Source organism: Tachyglossus aculeatus, unplaced genomic scaffold (genome assembly GCF_015852505.1).
Source record: "Tachyglossus aculeatus isolate mTacAcu1 unplaced genomic scaffold, mTacAcu1.pri scaffold_234_arrow_ctg1, whole genome shotgun sequence".
Lineage (NCBI taxonomy): Eukaryota > Metazoa > Chordata > Mammalia > Monotremata > Tachyglossidae > Tachyglossus > Tachyglossus aculeatus.
Window position 1 is genome coordinate 34,357 of NW_024044949.1, and position 15,311 is coordinate 49,667.

Here is a 15,311-nt window from a genome sequence, read left to right on the forward strand (position 1 = left end):
CGTGTAATGTAGGGGACGGAAGCCAGAGTGGAGGGGGTCGAGGAGAGAGTTGGTGTTGAGGAATTCGAGGCAGCGCGTGTAGCCGACTCGTTCAAGGAGTTTGGAAAGGAATGGTAGGACGGATATGGGGCGATAACTAGAAGGTGAGGTGGGGTCAAGAGTGGGTTTTTTTTAGGATGGGAGAGACATGGGCATGTTTGAAGGCAGAGGGGAAGGAACGAGTGGAGAGTGAGCTGTTGAAGATGGAAGTTAAGGAGGGGAGAAGGGATGGAGCGAGAGATTTCATGAGATGAGAGGGAATGGGGTCAGAAGCACAGGTGGCCGGAGTAGCACTTGAGAGGAGGGAGGAGAGCTCCTCTGAGGATAGATACTGCTGGGAAGGATGGGAGAGTAGCAGAGAGTGTTGAGAGCCGGGGGTTGGAGAAGTGGGGGAAGTGTCTTTGGGGAGGTCGGACCTGATGGATTTAATTTTGTTAATGAAGTAGGAGGCCAGATCGTTGCGGGTGAGGGAAGGAGGAGGGGGAGGAACCGGGGGCCTGAGAAGGGAGTTGAATGTACGGAAGAGCTGGCGGGGGTGATGGGCATGGGTGTCAATAAGGGAGGAGAAATAGTTTTGTCTGGCAGAAGAGAGGGTTGAGTTAAGGCAGGAAAGGATAAACCTGAAGTGAACGAGGTTGGCATGGTGTTGAGACTTTCGCCAGCAGCGTTCGGCAGCTGGAGCATAAGAGCGAAGGAGGCAGACAGTGGCAGTGATCCAGGGTTGTGGGTTAGTGGTACGAGAGCGGCGAAGGGAAAGGGGAGCGAGTGAGTCTAGCTGAGTAGAAAAGGTAGGGTTCAGAGCAGTAATCTGATCATCAAGACTGGGTAGAGAGGAGAGGGCGGCGAGGTGGGGTGTGAGGCGCTCCGAAAGATGAGTGGGGTCCAGAGAGCGGAGATCTCTGTGAGGGAGTAATATGGATTTACAGGGTAAAGGAGTGTGAGTGAGGAGGCAGGTGAGAAGATTATGATCAGAGAGAGGGATTTCAGAGTTGGTGAGGGTGGACACAGTGCAGCGATAGGAGATGATGAGGTCGAAGGTATGAGCAAGTTGGTGAGTGGGTGAGGTGGGGTGGAGCAAGAGGTTGGCAGCGTCGAAGATAGATAGAAGGCGGGCGGCAGAGGAGTCACCAGGGATATCCATGTGGATGTTGAAGTCTCTGAGGATTAGAGTGGGCATGGAAAAGGAGGGAAGGAAGGTGAGGAAGGGGTCAAAGTCGTTAAAGAAGTTGGAAGTGGGGCCGGGAGGGCGGTAGATGACCACTACAAGAATCTGGAGGGGGTGGTAGAGGCGAATAATGTGGGCTTCAAAGGAAGGGAAGGGAAGGGAAGGGAAGGAAAGGGAAGGGGGAGGAGGGATAGTGCGAAAGCGACATTGAGGGGCGAGAAGGAAACCGACATCTCCTCCTTTTCCGGTGAGTCTGGGGGAGTGGGAGAAGAAGAGACCTGCACTGCAGAGAGCAGCAGAAGAGGCCGTGTCGTCTGGAGACAGCCATGTTTCAGTTAGGGCGAGTAGGAGTAGAGATCTGGAAAGGAATAGGTCCAGGATGAAAGGGATCTTACTTAAAACTGAGCGGGGGTTCCAGAGGCCACACGTGGTAGCAGCTGTCGAGGGAGGGGAGGGAGGGGGAAGGTTGCGAGGGGTGGGGAGGGTATGGATTGGGATGAGTTGGAGTGGGCCTGGGCTGGGAGAGTGGGAAGAGGGGTGGCGATAAGAAAGGAGAACTGGGATGGGGTGGGGGAGGGGAGAAGGGGAGGGAAGGGGCCGGGAGGGAGGGGTGCAGGACTGGCGCTGGTACAAAGGGATCCTTTGTAGGGGGTGAGGGGGAGTGGTCTTGGTGGGTGAGAGGGAGGGAAAAAGCTGGGTGGGAGAGTGGAAGGGGAAGGTGAGGAATGGGAATGGCAGTTGGGAGCAAGGGAATTGAAAGTTCATGGTGAGGTCAGAAGAGCGAGTGACAGTACAGCGGGAGGTTAACAATTGAGATGCGGAAGCAATAAAACAGTAGCAATGATATAAGTAGGCGATGGCATCACAGGGTGTAGTTAAACAATTAATGTGCTATGGCAATAATAAAATTGGCAGATAATGATGTCACAGAGAGCAGATCCAAACTATTATGTGCTGGAGTAGTGTGGGCCTGTTAAGGGGGTTCAGGGAGCAGAGATACCTGGGGAGAGGAGCGAACAGCCAACTAGCATGGGAGGGCTGAGTAGGTGCCAATGAGGTTGTCGTTAATGTAACTTGGTGCTAACAAGGGGCTATTTCCCGGGGTGGGGGGTGGGGTGGGGGAGAGTCAGTCAGGACCGGACTGGGGAGGGGAGGAGGGGGGGACTTTAAGGAAGGTCGCTTAAGTGGGGGGGGTGGAAGCAGGGGGCGTCTATGGGGGCGCTCTGAGGAGGGGAGCCTTCCGGAGCAGCGGGGGCCACGCGGTGTGATGGCGGGCGGGCGGGCTTCTCGGGGACGGAGTCCTGGGAGTCTGTGGCGGCGCTCTGATGAGAGGATCCTTCCGGGAACAGCAAGGCCGTGCGGTGTGATGGCAGGCGGGTGGGCGGGCCTCTCGGGAACGGAGTCCCGGGCGTCTATATAATCACTTATATAATCACTTATTATATTCTTATTATGGCATTTGTTAAGTACTTACTATATTATTATTATGGTATTTGTTAAGCACTCGCTATCTTATGGTATTTGTTAAACACTCACTATATTATTATTATTATGGGATTTGTTAAGCAATTATATTATTATTATTATTATGGCATTTGTTAAGCACTTATATTATTATTATGGTATTTGTTAAGCACTCACTATATTATTATTATGGCATTTGTTAAGTGTTTACTGTATTATTATTATGGTATTTGTTAAGCCCTCACTACATTATTATTATAGTATTTATTAAGCACTCACTATATTATTATTGTGGCATTTGTTAAGCATTTACTATATTATTATTATGGTATTTGTTAACCATGCATTATATTATTATTAGAGAAGCAGCGTGGCTCAGTGGAAAGAGCCCGGGATTTGGAGTCAGAGGTCATGGGTTCAAATCCCGGCTCTGCCAATTGTCAGCTGTGTGACTTTGGGCAAGTCACTTCACTTTTCTGGGCCTCAGTTACCTCATCTGTAAAATGGGTATGAAGACTGTGAGCCCCACAGTCTGATCACTTTGTAACCTCTCCAGTGCTTAGAACAGTGCTTGGCACATAGTAAGCACTTAATAAATACTATCATTATTATTATTATTATCATTATTATTGTGGCATATGTTAAGCACTACTATATTATTATTATTATTATTGTGGTATTTGTTAAGCACTAACTACATTGTTATTAAGGCATTTGTTAAGCACTTACTATATTCTTATGGCATTTGTTAAGCACTCACTATATTATTATTGCGGCATTTGTCAAGCATTTACTATATTATTATTACGGTATTTGTTAAGCACGCACTATATTATTATTATGGCATATGTTAAGCCCTTACCACATTATTATTATTGTGGTATGTGTTAGGCACTCACTATATTATTATTATGACATTTGTTATATTATTATGGCATTTGTTAAGCACTTACTATATTATTATTGTGGTATGTGTTAAGCACTCACTTTATTATTATTATGGCATTTGTTAAGCACTTATTATATTCTTATGGCATTTGTTAAGCAGTTACTATAGTATTATTGTGGTATTTGTTAAGCACGCATTATGTTATTATTATGGTATTTGTTAAGCACTCACTATTATTATTATTATGGCAATTGTTAAGCAATTCTTATTATTATGGCATTTGTTAAGAACTCACTATGCCATTACTATTGCATTTGTTAAGCACTTACTATATTCTTATTATTCTTGTTCTTATATTTTTATTATTGTTGTGAAATCTTCTTCGAGGATGAAGGACAACTATTAATCAATCAATGGTATCTACTAAGGAATTCAGTGCTTAGTACAGTGCTCTGCACATGGTAAACACTCAACAAATACCATTGATGATGATGATGATGATGCAGAGCACTGTACTAAGCGCTAGGGAACATTCGATACAACAGAGTTGGTATATGTGATGTCTGTCCACTTTTAGATTGTAATCTGCATGAGGGATAGGGACTGTGTTTAATTCCCCACCCGGGGACTTTCTCCTATCATTTATGATAATAATAATAATAATGACGGCATTTGTTAAGCGCTTACTATGTGCCAAGCACTGTTCTAAGCGCTGAGGGGGGATACAAGGTGATCAGGTTGTCCCCCGTGGGGCTCTCAGTCTTCATCCTCATTTTCCAGATGAGGGAACTGAGGTCCAGAGAAGTGAGGTGACTCGCCCAAAGTCACACTGCTGACAAGTGGAGGAGGCGGGATTAGAACCCACGACCTCTGACTCCCAAGCTCGGGCTCTTTCCACTGAGCCACGCTGCTTCTCTTATCATCATCATCATCATCATCATCATCATCAATCGTATTTATTGAGAGCTTACTATGTGCAGAGCACTGTACTAAGCGCTTCGGAAGTACAAATTGGCAACATATAGAGACAGTCCCTACCCAACAGTGGGCTCACAGTCTAAAAGGGGGAGACAGAGAACAAACCAAACATACTAACAAAATAAAATAAATAGAATAGATATGTACAAATAAAATAAATAAATAAATAGAGTAATAAATATGTACAAACATATATACATATATACAGGTGCTGTGGGGAAGGGAATGAGGTAGGATGGGGGGATGGAGAGAGGGACGAGGGGGAGAGGAAGGAAGGGGCTCAGTCTGGGAAGGCCTCCTGGAGGAGGTGAGCTCTCAGTAGGGCCTTGAAGGGAGGAAGAGAGCTAGCTTGGCGGATGGGCAGAGGGAGGGCATTCCAGGCGCGGGGGATGACGTGGGCCGGGGGTCGATGGCGGGACAGGCGAGAGCGAGGTACGGTGAGGAGATTAGCGGCGGAGGAGCGGAGGGTGCGGGGTGGGCTGTAGAAGGAGAGAAGGGAGGTGAGGTAGGAGGGGGCGAGGTGATGGAGAGCCTTGAAGCCCAGGGTGAGGAGTTTCTGCCTGATGCGTAGATTGATTGGTAGCCACTGGAGATTTTTGAGGAGGGGAGTAATATGCCCAGAGCGTTTCTGGACAAAGATAATCCGGGCAGCAGCATGAAGTATGGATTGAAGTGGAGAGAGACACGATGATGAGAGATCAGAGAGAATGCTGATGCAGTAGTCCAGACGGGATAGGATGAGAGCTTGAATGAGCAGGGTAGCGGTTGGGATGGAGAGGAAAGGGCGGATCTTTGCAATGTTGTGGAGCTGAGACCTGCAGGTTTTGGTCACGGCTCGGATGTGAGGGGTGAATGAGAGAGCGGAGTCGAGGATGACACCAAGGTTGCGGGCTTGTGAGACGGGAAGGATGGTAGTGCCGTCAACAGAGATGGGAAAGTCAGGGAGAGGGCAGGGTTTGGGAGGGAAGACAAGGAGTTCAGTTTTGGACATGTTGAGCTTTAGGTGGAGGGCAGACATTCACATGGAGATGTCCTGAAGGCAGGAGGAGATGCGAGCCTGGAGAGAGGGGGAGAGAGCAGGGGCAGAGATGGAGATTCATTCATTCATTCAATCAATCGTATTTATTGAGTGCTTACCGTGTGCAGAGCACTGTACTAAGCGCTTGGGAAGTACAAGTCTTCATTCAGTCATATTAATTAATTAATTAATTAATTAATTAATTAATTGATTCAATCGTAGTTATTGAGCACTTACTGTGTGCCGAGCACTCTATTAAGCGCTTGGGAGAGGACAATAGAACAACAGAATATTCATTCATTCATTCATTCATTCATTTGTATTTATTGAGAATTTACTGTGTGCAGAGCACTGTGCTAAGCGCTTGGGAGGTACAAGTTGGCAACATCTAGAGACGGTCCCTACCCAACAGCGGGCTCACAGTCTAGAAGGGGGAGACAGACAATAAAACAAAACATATGAACAAAATAAAATGAATAGAATAAATATGTACAAGTAAAATAAATAATAAATAAATTGAGCTCTTACTATGTGCAGAGCACTCCACTAAGCGCTTAGTACAGAGATATTCATTTGCTTTGTTGTCTTTCTCCCCCTTCTAGACTGTGAGCCAGTTGTTGGGTAGGGACTTTCTTTGTATGTCGCCGATTTGTACTTCCCAAGTTCTTAGTACAGTGCTGTGCAGACAGTAAGCGCTCAATAAATACGACTGATTGAATGAATGAATGAATGCTTTGCACCCAGCAAGCACTTAATTATTGCAATTACGACTTCTACTATGTACCTATGAGAAGAACAGTGCTTTGCACATAGTAAGCGCTTAATAAAGGCCATCATTATTATTATTAAGTACATAGTACTTATGTACCATGCAAAGCAGCGTAGCTCAGTGGAAAGAGCCCGGGCTTGCGAGTCGGAGGTCATGGGTTCAAATCCCGGCTCTGCCAATTTTCAGCCGTGTGACTTTGGGAAGTCACTTCACTTCTCTGGGCCTCAGTTCCCTCATCTGTGAAATGGGGATGAAGACTGGGAGCCCCACGTGGGACAACCTGATCACCTTGTATCCCCCCAGTGCTTCGTACATAGTAAGCACTTTACAAATGCCATTATTATTATTACTATTATTACCTGAACGTGAATTCCTGGACCATAGGTTAAGTGGATTGTCCAAACAGCGGTAGTAAGCGCTCAACAAATGCCATCAAAACAAACAAACAACAAAACACCTCGTGTGCCAGGAGATTAGCAGAGGCCTAGCAGGAAATGCAGTGTCTCAGGTGGTTTCACTGTGTCTCTGAGCCCCTCGGCCCACCTCGGCACCCCGACTAGTATGTTCTACACACAGTAAGCGCTCAGTAAATGTGATTGAATGAATGAATAAAAGCTGCGCCGGGGGTGGACACGGTGATACAAAGATGCCCCGCAACAGGAGAGGGATCAAATATCCCACCCCGTCCGCGGCTCGGCTCGCTCCGGCCTCTCGTCGAAGGGAGAGGAGGTGACCATGAATCAATCAGTCAATCAATTAATCAATCATATTTATTGAGCGCTTACTGTGTGCAAAGCACTGTACTAAGCGCTTGAGAAGTACAAGTTGGCAACATATAGAGACGGTCCCTACCCAACAGTGGGCTCACAGTCACAGATTTGCTCTTGGGATTCTGGCGTTCGGAGAAGAGGAGGCGGACGAGATTGGTCGACTCAATCCCTCCCTTCTCAGCACGTGACAACTCTGTGAGCCATTTTATCCGTTGTCAGGAAACGTGCTGGCTGTGGGATTTAGCGGCCGCAGCGGAGAAGCAGTGTGGCCTATCGGAAAGTGCCCGGGCCTGGGAGCTAGAAGGATCTGGGTTCTAATCCCAGCTCTGACGCTTCTCTGCTGAAGTCACTTGGCTTCTCTGGCTCAGTGGAAAGAGCCGAGGCTTTGGAGTCAGAGGTCATGGGTTCAAATCCCAGCTCCACAACTTGTCAGCTGTGTGACTTTAGGCAAGTCGCTTCACTTCTCTGGCCCTCAGTTACCGCATCTGTCAAATGGGGATTAAGACTGTGAGTCCCCCCATGGGACAACCTGATCACCTTGTAACCTCCCCCAGCACTTAGTACAGAGCATTGCACATCGTAAGCACTTAATAAATGCCATCGTACATTCATTCATTCATTCAATCATATTTATTGAGCGCTCACTGTGTGCAGAGCACTGTACTAAGCGCTTGGGAAGTCCAAGTTGGCAACACATGGAGATGGTCCCTACACAACAGTAGGCTCACAGTCTAGAAGAAGGAGACAGAGAACAAAACAAAACATATCAACAAAATAAAATAAATGGAATAAATATGTACAAATAAATAAATAAATAAATAAATAAATAGAGTAATAATTGTTATTATTATTAGAACAGTGCTTTTCACATAGTAAGCGCTTAATAAATGCTATTATTATTATTATTATTATTATTATTATTATTGTAGCACCTGGCACATAGTAAGTGCTAAACATATACCATAAAAAATACATTTTTCCTGAAAGGATCCAGGCAGTCTCCATGCATCTCTAGACTGCATGCTCGTCTATTTATTTATTCTTATTTATTACACGCTCTCCATGTGTCAAGTACTGTTCTAAGCACTGGGGTAATAATAATAATAATAATAATAATAATAATAATAATAATGGCATTTATTAAGCGCTTACTATGTGCAAAGCACTGTTCTATGTGCTGGGGAGGCTACAAGGTGATCCGGTTGTCCCACGGGGCCTCACAGTCAATCCCCGTTTTACAGATGAGGCAACTGAGGCACAGAGAAGTGACTTGCCCAAAGTCACACAGCTGAGAGCGTGTGGAGCCAGGATCTGAACCCATGACCACTGACTCCTAAGCCCGGGCTCTTTCCACTGAGCCACGCTGCTTCTTGTGGCTCTTGTATCTTTTCATAGGTACAAGTTAATCTGTTTAGATGCAGTTCTTATTTATTTATTTATTTTATCATTTTTATTTATTAATTATTTATTAAGCACTCCCCACGTGTCGAGCACTGTTCCAAGCACTGGGGTAGATACAGGTTAATCTCTTTGGATGCAGTTCCAGTCCCACGTAGAGCTCACAGTTTAAGTAGGAGGGAAGACAAGCTCAGTAAGGTCAGGGAATGTGTCTATCAGTTCTGTTGTACTCTCCAAGTGCTTAGTATAGCACACAGTGAGCGCTCAATAAATACCACTGGATGATCGATATTGATGAGGCGATAAAGGGTGTATAATAATGGAAAGAGCAGAGGGCTGGGGGTCACTTTCTTGCTGTGTGATCTTGGACGAATCACTTAAATTCTCTATGACTCAGTTTCCTCGTCCATAAGATGGTCATTAAAATATCTGTTTTCCTTCCTCTTAGACAGTGAGCCCCGTGTGGGACAGTAACTGCATCTGATCTAATAATGATAATAATAATAATGATGGTATTTGTTAAGCATTTACTATGTGCGAAGCACTGGTCTAAGCACTGGGGTAGATACAAGGTAATCAGGTTGTCCCACGTGGGGCTCCCGGTCTTAATCCCCATTTTACAGAGGAGGTAACTGAGGCGCAGAGAAATGAAGTGACTCGGCCAAAGTCACACAGCTGATAAGTGGCAGAGCCGGGATTAGAACCCACGACCTTTGACTCCCAAGCCCGGGCTATTTCCACTAAGCCACGATTGGACTTTATCCATTCCACCGCTTGGAACATAGTATGTGCTCAACAAATACCGCAAGTACTATTCAAATCCGGTGAATCGAACATATTATTATTATTCTGGTATATTTACAGTCTAATAGAAAATGGGTAACCTCAAACCAGCTATGTGTCATCAATCAATCGATCAATCAATGGTATTTATGGAGCGCTATCAATTAATCGTATTTATTGAGCCCTTACTATGTACAGAGCACTGTACTAAGCACCAGGGAGAGTACAGTATAACAGAGTTGGTTGACATGTTCCTTGTCCACAAGGAGTTTATAGTCTAGGAGGGGAAGCAGCCATTGATTAATTCGGCCATCAATCAATGACATGTATTCATTCATTCATTCAATCGTATTTATTGAGCGCTTATGTATTGAGCACTGACCATGTACAGAGAACTGTACTAAGCACTTGGGAGAGTCAAATATGTGTCCCCATGATCTTGCCCACCAGAAGAAAGTAGGAATAGTATTCTTTCATTCAACTGTATTTATTGAGCGCTTACTGTGTGTAGAGCAATGTATTAAGCGCTTAGTAGTAAATAATAATAATAATAATAATGGCATTTATTAAGCACTTACTATGTGCCAAGCACTGTTCTAAGCGCTGGGGAGTTTACAAGGTGATCGGGTTGTCCCACGGGGTCTCACAGTCTTAATCCCCATTTTACAGATGAGGTCACTGAGGCCCAGAGAAGTTTAGTGACTTGCCCAAAGTCACCCAGCTGACAAGTGGCGGAGCCGGGTTGTGAACCCATGACTTCTGACTCCAACTTGTACTTCCTAAGAGCTTAGTATAGTGCTCTGCACACAGTAAGCGCTCAATAAATACGATTGATTGATTGATTGACTCCAAAGCCCGGGCTTTTTCCACTGAGCCACGCTGCTTCTCATCAGTAGTAAAAGTATTCACAAAGTAAAAGTATTTACAAAGACTTACTGTGAGATGATGTGACACATATTTTGTTTCGTCCTCTGTCTCCCCCTTCTCGACTGTGAGCCCATTGTTGGGTAGGGACCGTCTCTAGATGTTGCAGACTTGTACTTCCCAAGCGCTTAGTACAGTGTTCTGCACACAGGAAGCGCGCAATAAATACGATTGAATGAGTGAATTTGTAATGGTTCAAAGCGGTCTTCTCTTCCACAGCTAGGACATCTTATCTCTGGGAAGGAAATGGCCAATGGCACGGCGGTGACGGGATTCCTCCTGCTGGGATTCACGGAGATCCGGGAGCCGCAGCTGGTCCAGGCCGCGCTGTTCCTCCTGGTCTACCTGGCGGCCCTGACGGGGAATCTCCTCATCGTCGCCGTCACCGCCCTCGACCGGCGCCTTCGCACCCCCATGTACTTCTTACTCAGGCACCTGTCCGTCCTGGATCTCTGCTACATCTCCGTCACCGTCCCCAAATCCATCCACGAATCCCTGACCGGCCGGGGAGAAATCTCTATCCCGGGTTGCATCTCTCAAGTTTTCTTAGTAATCAGCCTTGCGGGCGTCGAAGCAGCCCTGCTCACGGCGATGTCCTACGACCGCTACAACCTCATCATGGACGGAGGGGCCTGCGGGAAGATGGTGGCCGCCTCCTGGCTGGGTGGTCCCGTGAACGCCGCCACGCACGCGGCCGCCACCTTCTCCGTTGGCTTCGGCGGGTCCAACGTGATCCGCCACTTCTTTTGTGACGCTCCCCAGATGATGGAACCAGATCATGGCCCCAGTGGGAGCGTCCGGGAGATCGGAGTCACAATCTTCTCTGCCATCCTGAACGTCTCGTGTCTCGTCTCCATCGTCGTCTCGTACGTGCGCATCTTCCGGGCCGTGCTGAGGATGCCGTCGTCCGAGGGCCGGACCAAAGCCTTCTCCACTTGCTTGCCCCACTTCGCCGTGGTGATTTTATTCATCTCCACGGGAACTGTCGTCCACCTCGAGCCGCCCTCAGACTCCTCCTCCACGCTGGACCTGCTGGTGTCCGTGCCCTACGCCGTGGTGCCCCCCGCCCTCAACCCCCTCACCTACAGCCTGAGGAACCGGGATGTGAAGGCCGCCCTGAGGAGAGTGCTGGAAGTGAGAGGATGGCTCTGAGAAACAGGGACACATAAAGTTCGTCCTGGGGACGGCTAACTTTGGGGGAAAAATCCTGTCGGAAACGCGTCACCTTCTTATGTTCATATTTGTTAAGCGCTTACTATGTGCCAAGCACTGTTCTAAGCACTGGGGTAGATACAAGATCGTCAGGTTGTCCCACGTGGGGCTTGCACTCATTCCCCATTTTACAGATGAGGGAATTGAGGTCCAGTGAAGTGAAGTGACTTGCCCAAAGTCACACAGGTGACATGTGGCGGATCCGGGATTAGAACCCACAACCTCGGACTCTTTTCACTAAACCACGTTGCTTCTCTTCTCAATAATAATAATGATGGTATTTGTTAAGCACTTACTATGTGCCAAGCACTGTTCTAAGCACTGGGGTAGATACAAGGTCTTCAGGTTGTCCCACGTGGGGCTCACACTCTTATTCCCCATTTTACAGATGAGGGAATTGAGGTCCAGCGAAGTGAAGTGACTTGCCCAAAGTCACACAGATGACAAGTGGTGGAGCCGTGATTTGAACCCATGACCTTTGACTCCAAAGCTCGGGATCTTTCCACTGAGCCGCGCTGCTGCTTCTCTTCTTCTAGGGAAGGCTCAGGCAATCAATCACTCAATTAAACTACCAATTTTTTTTAATGGCAGTTGTTGAGCACTTACTGTGTGCCAGGCGCTGTACTAAGCGCCGGAGAAGATGCAAACTCATCAGGGTGGACACAGTCCTTGTCCCACATGGTAATCAGTCCCAGTTCAGTAGTGGAACCCTGAAACAAGCTCTAATAATAATAATAATAATAATAATAATAATAATAATTATTATTATTATTATTATTATTATTATTATTATCGTATTAAGCGCTTACTATGTGCAAAGCACTGTTCTAAGCACTGGGGAGGATACAAGGTGATCAGGTTGTCCTACGTGGGGCTCACAATCTTAATCCCCATTTTCCAGATGAGGGAACTGAGGCCCAGAGAAGTGAAGTGACTTGCCCAAAGTCACACAGCTGACAATTGGCGGAGTCGGGATTTGAACCCATGACCTCTGACTCCTAAGCCCGGGCTCTTTCCACTGAGCCACGCTGCTTGGATCAATGGTATTTAGTGAGCACTTACTGTGCAGAGCACTGTACTAAGCACTCGGGACACTACAACCCTGTTGGTAGGAACGTTCCCTGCCCACATCGAGTTAATAATAATAATGATAATAATAATAATAACAACAATAATAATAATGGCATTTATTAAGCACTTACTATGTGCAAAGCACTGTTCCAAGCGCTGGGAGGATACAAGGTGATCAGGTTATCCCATGGGGGGCTCACAGTCAATCCCCATTTTACAGATGAGGTAACTGAGGCACAGAGAAGTGAAGTGACTTGCACAAGGTCACCCAGCTGACAGTTGGCAGAGTCGGGATTTGAACCCATGACCGTGGACACCAAAGCCCGGCCTCTTTCACAAACCATGGAAGCAGAACTCCTGAACTAAATCACCCAGAATTGTAATTCTAGAGCAAAGCATACAAGCCTGAGTAATAATAATAATAATAATAATAATAATAATAATAATGGTATTTATCAAGCGCTTACTATGTGCAAAGCACTGTTCTAAGCTCTGGGGAGAATACAAGGTGATCAGGCTGTCCCATGGTGGGCTCACAGTTTTAATCCCCATTTTACAGCTGAGGTCACTGAGGCACAGAGAAGTGAAGTGACTTGCTCAAAGTCGCACAGCTGACAGTTGGCGGAGCCGGGATTTGAACCTATGACCTCTGACTCCAAAGCCCAGGCCCTTTCTGAGTAGCAGTGTGAAGAGTGGAGAGCACGCAGGGCATGGTGTCAGAAGGCCCTGAGTTCTAAATCTGCCTCCACTGTGTGACCTTGGGCAAGTCGCTTCATTTCCCCGTGCATCAGTTACCTCATCTGAAAAATGGGGATTAAGACTGTGAACCCAACGTGGGACGGGGGCTGCGTCCAACCCGATTATTTTACTTGTACATATGCTATTTATTTATTTTATTTTGTTAATATGTTTTGTTTTGTTCTCTGTCTCCCCCTTCTAGAGTGTGAGCCCACTGTTGGGTAGGGGCCGTCTCTATATGTTGCCAACTTGTACTTCCCAAGCGCTTAGTACAGTGCTCTGCACACAGTAAGCGCTCAATAAATACGATTGAATGAATGAATGAATCGACCCCAGCCCTTAGTACGACGTCTTCTAGACTGTGATAACGCTGTTGGGTAGGGACCATCTCTATATGTTGCCAACCTGGACTTCCCAAGCGCTTAGTACAGTGCTCTGCACGCAGTAAGCGCTCAATAAATACTATTGAATGAATGAATGAATGTCTGGCACATAGTAAGGGCTTAGTAACAAGAAGAAGAAGCAGAAGAAAGAATCAGAAGCAGTCCAGGGTGTGTCTGTAGACAGACTGGCCTTTGCCTCAGCAGGAACTAAAGTCCTAAATGGAAATGAGAGACTCTGAACTCATTGCCCCTAGAACAAGAAGAAGAAGCAGGAGAAAGAATCAGAAGCAGTCCAGGGTGTGTCTGTAAACAGACTGGCCTTTGCCTCAGCAGGAACTAAAGTCCTAAATGGAAATGGGAGACTCTGAACTCATTGCCCCTAGAACAAGAAGAAGAAGCAGGAGAAAGAATCAGAAGCAGTCCAGGGTGTGTCTGTAAACAGACTGGCCTTTGTTTCAACAGAAACTAAAGTCCTAAATGGAAATGAGAGACTCTGAACTCTTCACACTGCACCCAGAACTCCAAACATCCAGCACAGTTCTGCCAATGCCAGGCGAAACAAGAGCCAAGGAGGGATAGCGAGCCTGCAGCCATAAAAATTGGGATAATAATAATAATGATGGCATTTATTAAGCGCTTACTAAGCCTCAGCGCTTAGAACAGTGCTTTGCACATAGTAAGTGTTTAACACATACCATCATTATTATTATTACTATGTGCAAAGCACCGTTCTAAGCACTAATCTGGCGGGAGCAGTGAGAGGAACAATTCAGAAAGATGGAGGTCCAGCAAAAAGATGCAGATGAATAATAATAATAATAATTTAATAATTCTCTAGACTATGAAGAACAATTCAGAAAGATGGAGGTCCAGCAAAAAGATGCAGATGAATAATAATTATAATAATAATAATTCAATAATTCTCTAGACTATGAGCCCGTCTCTAGACTGTGAGCCCATTGTTGGGTAGGGACCGTCTCCATATGTTGCCAACTTGTACTTCCTAAGTGCTTAGTACAGTGCTCTGCACACAGTAAGCGCTCAATAAATACGATTGAATGAATGAAAGAATTTTGGTATTTCTTAAGCACTTACTACGTGCCAAGCACTGTTCTAAACGCTCGGTAGATACAAGGTGATCAGGTTGTCCCACATGGGGCTCACAGTCTTTATCCCCATTTTCCAGATGAGGTAACTGAGGCCCAGAGAAGTTAAGTGGCTTGCCCAAAGTCACACAGCATACAAGTGGCGGAGGCGGGATTAGAACCCATGACCTCTGATTCCCAAACCCGGGTTCTTGCCATTGAGCCATGCTGCTTCTTTGGGTTGATCCCCCAAACCTACCCGGGGGAGGGGCTTAGGATGGATTTAAGAGTAATTTCTCATTCTCTCTAGATTCGCAATCAGAGGACGTCAGAAAATACTACAGATTAAATGACCGACTGATCGTTTGAGCTAATGAACAAGATGAAGCGGAGTGGCTCAGTCGAAAGAGCCCAGGCTTTGGAGTCCGAGGTCATGGGTTCAAATCCCGGCTCCACCACTTGTCAGCTGTGGGACTTTTGGCAGGTCCCTTCACTTCTCTGCGCCTCAGTTCCCTCATCTGGAAAATGCGGATTAAGACTCTGAGCCCCTCGTGGGACAACCTGATCACCTTGTAACTTCCCCAGCGCTTAGAACAGTGCTTTGCACATAGTAAGCGCTTAATAA